This window comes from Eumetopias jubatus, unplaced genomic scaffold, assembly GCF_037043125.1.
Source record: "Eumetopias jubatus isolate StellerSeaLion01/CBP00866 unplaced genomic scaffold, mEumJub1_p1.0 scaffold_2, whole genome shotgun sequence".
Lineage (NCBI taxonomy): Eukaryota > Metazoa > Chordata > Mammalia > Carnivora > Otariidae > Eumetopias > Eumetopias jubatus.
The window spans coordinates 122098597-122105062 of NW_028274808.1; the positions used below are offsets into that span (position 1 = coordinate 122098597).

The window sequence follows — 6466 nt, forward strand, 5'->3', positions numbered from 1 at the left end:
TATTCAATGATTCAGGTTGAAGAATCAGGCAGCATCTTTCTAGCACAGAGAAAGGAGCCCTGAGTTGCTATACAAAATGAAAAACTTCTATCGGCAGAAGAGAGTGGGAACAAGGAGGTTATACTAGCGAAAAGCGGGGTGGTTGTGGGGAGGTCACTTTCCTTTGGGGGATTGTAGGGGTCTGTCAGGCACATTAACTCATTTGTGTGATTAGGTAATTCCTGGTTGACTGGTTAAGATTTCATTTCTGGGAGCCACCAAAACTGTAAGTCTTGGCTTTTGTGTCTCCATTTTGGGCCCATTGTCTCGTTTTTAATACTGTGCAATCTATATACAGTGAAAACTCTTCAGGTTGCTTTTAGGAAAAAGGAAAGCCATTTGTGGTAAAGTCAGAAGGTCACACAGACTGTGTATGTGCCGCTTAGAGCTCAACCACCGTCCATGGTGGGACCTTAGCCACACTACTTTCTCTCCCACCTTCCCGTATAAGATGGAGATAGTGGTACCTACACCATGGGATGAAAGGGGTCCCCCTGCTCTTCTTCCCCAAACCCTATGCATGCCCTCGACGTCACCTAAAAATATGGCTTTCTCAGGGAGGTTCTGTCAGTACTCGCGGACCCTCTCTCTGCTCCACCAAGACCTGCTCCACACCACTCTCTTCTGAAGAACTCTTAACCCTTGAATTCCCTTGAACATTGTCTTTTTTCTATGGAATTGGCCTGTATTGTTAACTTCTAGGTCTCAAGCACCTAGATATTCATGAGGCTGCTTTTTTTAGCATGTCAGTGAACAATGAGATTAACTTTGTTTCTGGGTAGAGAGTATATGCTCACCGAAAGGATAGACTTTTTTTTTTTTTCCTGGTAGTGGAACTTTTTTTATTTAATGCATAAACATATAAGTCTCTTTATTAGAGAAATTGTACATATTGGTGAATATGGTCAATGGTCACATCTATGGGTTAATTGTTTAAAAATCAGAAACAATAATTAGGATAGATTCTATGCTCTCTTCGTTACATTGTGAAGTGTCTTGTGTAGTCATATTCTATTGTTGGAATGACAGCTTGCACAAACTTCAAGAAAATTAGAAGATACATATGAACACCCAAGTTCTCCCCCTCCTTCTGCAACAGTCTCAATGATTTTCTTCATCACCTCAGCATGCCTTCATGGGTGAACTGAACACATAGGAGGTGGTGGGAGATGAGGGTGATTTTCAATGGTCACTGTTTTCTTCACATGATCTTGACTGATGTCTTCATATATGTGTTCAACTGTTAAAGGCTGTCTTTGCTTATCATAGCCGAACAACCATAGTCGTTGTGTCTGGTAATATTTATCATAAGTGATATAAAGGTCGTAAGTTCTTGTTTGCAAAATAGCATCTTCACCTCCAGCATCAGTTTTAGCTTTACAAGCTTCTACTATTTTCCTTGTGTCTAGGGTAGCCTCACCTGTTTCCAACAATCCACTTTCTTCATATTCTTCCATATCTGCAGCTTCTCCTTCGTCTTTTTCTTCTTCCTCCTCACACATTGCTGAGCAATCTTGAAGTTTTATTCAAACTTCTTGAAAGTCCTTGCTTTCCAATGTAATCTCCTTAACTGCTTCAGTTATTCCTGCAATACCTGTGTTATGATAAGTATCTACCCATCCCCCATCACCATCATCTTCTTCAATGATAGCTTCCAGTTCATCTGAATATTCCATCTGTTTGCACCGCTTGTAGCATGGCACATTTTTGGTGACCAAAAATTGTTTGCCTGTTGGTAGGTATGCCTTCACTTTCAATTCTTCCCCTGTAGCCCATTGCCATGTTGGACAGTGGTGGACTAAGTGATCTGCAGCTGCCACAAACTCTTCTGGGGTGATAACACCTGTTTCCTTAAACTTTGATTCCTTGAGGACCGGGGTCAGGTACTCAGCCTCTTCCAGTGCTTTTCCCTTCACCGTGTTAATCACATTCTGCATCCTGGCCGCGAGGGAGGGCAGTGGGGACGAGGGGAGACTTAGTAGAGGCGGGTGCATGCGCACCCCTCGCCTTCTTGGGAACCGTCTTCTCCCGCTTGCTTCACTCGCGCCCCTTCCGGCTTCCCCTTCTCTCTCTTGCCATAGCTCCGAAAGGATAGACATTTATTCTGTAAAATAGATCTCTACTTCCCTGTACGGTGGTTTTTTTTCAAAGATGAACCGACCCTGACAAGTTTCAGACAACTCTGGATGAGCTTAGGCCTGTGTCCAACCCTCCCAGGGCCCCTCCCCTCCCCCAACCTTCCAATCCTATTTAAGCATTGAATAGGGAAGGTGAATATGGGTGAGGATCAAGCCTTGGGGGAAATTATTTTGCTAATGAATTATGAGTTTCATCCAGGCTTGAAGGATTTTGGAACCAACCAGTTTTTGAAATAGCTATGTTGCTGGGAGGGGGGATCAAACTTTAAACCGAGGAAAACTCTTGTGGGGTTGCCAGATGAAATTGAGGTCCTCGTGAGTTTATTTCGGTTCAAACAGTAAGAGTATTTGTGCTGACCTAGATGGCTATCCTTCAGGTGTCCTGGAAGGGACAGAAACCACCCTAGGCAAGACAAGAGGAAGTCAGGGTCCCTCACAATGAAAGGCTGTAAGGCACGGGGTGGACACATGGAAAGCTGAAGAGAAAGGCTGTGTGCCTTTCATGGGTGCAGTCGCCCCCTTTGCCTTCTCTCAGAGCTGAAGGCTCCAGATTATCAGCAAGAGGCTCCTGATGTCTGAGCTTTCCATCAGGGTGATGGGGGACAGAATGCTCTGGACAGTGGTTGTATCTGGGGTTGTGCCCAGTAAGACTGAGCAAGCATGAGGATATTCAGGTGATATCACTGGAAGATATGTCAAGACTAATTATTCCAGGTAGTTTAGGGTGGCAGAAAGGTCTCTGACCATTCTGGGAGATGTCCACCTTAGACCCTATCTGGAGTGGAGTAGCTCAGGAAGTCTGCTTGCCCTGAGTACAGTGGTTTATTGGCAAGTGATAATTGGTCCCAGGGTCAGAACTCAGTGGCCTCAAAAAAGGATAAAGGTTGAATAATGATCCTGGGTTATTGATGCAGTAAAAGGCCACCTGCTTGGATAGGATGATGACCCCTTTGTTGGCCAGGTCAAGCTCTCTGTGAGGACTTGAAAGAAAGTTTGATTGCCCTTGGTTCTAACAGGCCAATGTTTTTCTACTCTAGCTGCAGATAAGGATCACTTTTATTACTTTTGGAGCTTTAAAAATTCAGATGCCCAGGCTCCAGATCCAGAGATGTAATTACCAGAGTTTTGGGTAAGGAACACCATTTTTTTTTTAGATGGGGGTATTTTTGGTGTCTCTTGGGGACTCTGATATAACACAACAATGTGTGTGTATTTAGGAAGTGCTAAAGGGCGCACTGCAGGCCAAGGGACTCTCTATAGTCAAGGCTTAGCTGGAATAAGGAGCTGTCACTGGATGTCTCCTCAAGGTGCCTTAAGCACCTCCAACCCAGTGCATCAAAGCCAGCTCACTCATTGTTCTCTTACAGAAACCTGCTTCTCCTCCTTTGTTCTTCCTCTCCATTAACAAACATCACCACCTTCTTCTGCACTGTCACCCAAGTCAGACACTTCAGAATCCTCTTTGCTTCCAAACTCCACCCTTTTCTGAACATCTAGTCCCAATTTAAGCATGAAGAACTATGAAGACTCTGAAGCTTCAGAGGCTAACAAGTTCACCTGCATCTGTTTCACCACCACAGAGCAGAGGTGTGGGACTCCTGAGACACAGGACTTTTTGTTACTCACTGCCCTGCAGGCTGTAAGTTTCTCATGCCCCCTAGTCCCACAGGGGGTAGTGACTACAAGTATAGTAGGTTTGTGCTTCAACCAAGGAATGCTTAGGAGAGCCCCAATCTTATAAAGTGATCTGAGAGCAATCTTGGCCAACCTCTGACCACCCCCCTCACCCTGGGGAGGAATTACTTCTGTCTTACAAGGCTGTTTGTTCTGTCCACATCCTTGGAGGGATAGTTTGAGACAAAAGCTATCTCTTCACGGGAGTATAGAAACATGAGCTGCCCCTGCATTGTCTCCCAACATTAGGAACTTACCACAATTTCCTATTAATCTTACTCCTGTTTTGTGGGTGTGTCCTATTAACAATAGTTCCAGTTCTAGAACAAAACATAAAACAAATATTCCAATCTTCTATTGAAAAACTTTTGGTTTTGGGGGCGCCTGGGTGGCACGGTAGTTTAAGTGTCCAACTCTTGGTTTTGGCTCAGGCAGTGATCTCAGGGTCCTGAGATGGAGGCCTGTGACCGGCTCCACACTCGGCACGGAGTCCGCTTAAGATTATCCTCTCCCTTGGGGCGCCTGGGTGGCTCAGTTGGTGAAATGTCTGCCTTCGGCTCAGGTCATGATCCCAGGGTCCTGGGATCGAGCCCCGCATGGGGCTCCCTGCTCAGTGAGGAACCTGCTTCTCCCTCTCCCACTCCCCCTGCTTGTGCTCTCTCTCTCTCTCTCTCTCTGACAGATAAATACAGTCTTTTAAAAAGATTTCCTTCTCTCTCACCACCTCCCACCCCAAAAAAATCTTAAAAAAAAAAAACAACTTTTGGTTTTTCCATGACATAATAAAAAATTAAAATGTCTAAGAGACTCCCCCCTCTCCCCCCCCGCCCCATTCTGGTCTTCTCTATTTTCCCCACCGTATCTCTGGCCTCTGCCCTTCCATATGTATCCCCTGTGGTGGGATGCTTAGTGTTCTCTCCCTACAGACCCCTGTAACTCTGTTTATGTGGTAAACACACTTACTTGTTTGCTTAATGTAAACACATTAATGTTTTCATCTTCTCCCCCAGTGGACCAAAGCTGTCTTCTCATTCCATCCCAACACGGTGCCTGAGGTACACAGTAAGAGATCAATAGATTTTTGTGTAGTGAGGAAAGCTGCGACATGAGCAAGTCAGGCTGTTTGGGGTTTTTCTGACCTTCGAGAGTTAAAGCTGCTAGCCCCAGTTGTTTCAGTCCTTTGTCTTCTGTTTTAATGAGTTCTGTGGTTGTGGCTTATGAGCAGAACAAGCTGTCCTCAGAGGTTTTGATGCTTTAATGATTAGCCTTGCTAATCAAAATTTCATTCTGCTCCAAATAACAGAAGACCTTGCTCCAGGGGTTTGAGCAGCAGGTGTGTGTCTCATGTATGCCTGAGAGCCCTCAGTATGGGGCTTCTCCTCCGGGTCTCTGATGCCACTGCGGATCGAGGCGCTGTTCCCCTTTCTGCTCCACTGTCCTTGGTGTATGGGCCTTTGTCCTCACGTTTGTACCTCATGGTAGCAAGAGGGCTGCTGTACTTGGGGAGCCCATATCAACACTTGAGGCAGGGAAAAGGAAGAAATGGAGAAGGCGAAGCTTAGAAAGCTGGGAAGTTGGAGTTCCATCTTAAACTTGGCACAATGTCCCCCTGAACAAAAAACGGAGTTCTGTTAAAAAGGAACGAGGAGCTGGGTATTGGGTCAATAACTCATAATAGGTATTTAAAAGACAAAGTGTCTTTTAAAGTATTTGTTTTTCTTGTCTTTCTGATTATTTTATTTGGTCCTACCAATCTGACCCTTGCCCAGGCCCACCATTCCTGCATGTCCTGGCTTTGTAGACATTTGAATCATGTCTGGGTCCCAAGTGGTGACTGACTTCTTTTTTTCCACGCTCTGCCTCAATTTCTCAGAAACTGAAGACATTTCGTTTGGGTCTCTTACTGATAGTCTATTCATCTTCTAATATGGCAGAGATGAGGGGAGCTCTGGCATATTTTTGGTGCTGAGCCGACTAACCCTCTAGGGAAAATAAGATTTGACAACTATTCCTGTCTATGCCATACCTTAGCTCATGGTCTGTGTGATGCTCGGTGGTTTGAATCACAGAGAATTACCTGGCCCTTGGGGCTTACTCACTCTGGGGCAGATGGGGGAACATACTCCCCTTTGGTATATGATGTCAATGAAACATTTAGGAGCAGGGTGTTTCTCTTTTTGGGTTAGCAGGGTCCCCCTATTTTGTAAAAGCCCCTGACTCATGGGATGAAGGGGAAGGTTAGGATAATTTTGTCCTCAGGAGAAGGGATGCATTTCTGACCCAGCTAAGAAGGACTTCGTCGGTTTCTGCAGTCACCACAGTGTGCTGCCAGCACTGTGAAGGGACAGGAAGGTCAGCACTGTCTCCCTCCTGTTAGGACGATGCAGTGGGTGCAGGCTTGGGCGTGGCCTGCAGCTGTATTGCCAGGTATCTAATACTTGTCAGTCAGACTGCAGCTGTCACTGCCCTTCAGAATGTCAAGGCTTTGAGGGGATAAAAATAATGCAAGTTTGCACGGGTCATAAAAGTGCCCTTGGGTCAAATATTGGGGCCTCCATTAAGCATGGCTTTTCCTGTCTTCCTGCTTCTTTCCTCCTAAAATTCCATTGCCCGTT

At 45.5% G+C, this 6466-nt stretch overlaps 1 pseudogene; it reads right to left on the bottom strand.

The window, feature by feature from the left end:
* Positions 1-983: 983 nt before the first annotated feature.
* LOC114220099 (ubiquitin-like-conjugating enzyme ATG3 pseudogene) lies at positions 984-1982 on the bottom strand (annotated as a pseudogene).
* Between the last annotated feature and the right edge of the window lie 4484 nt (positions 1983-6466).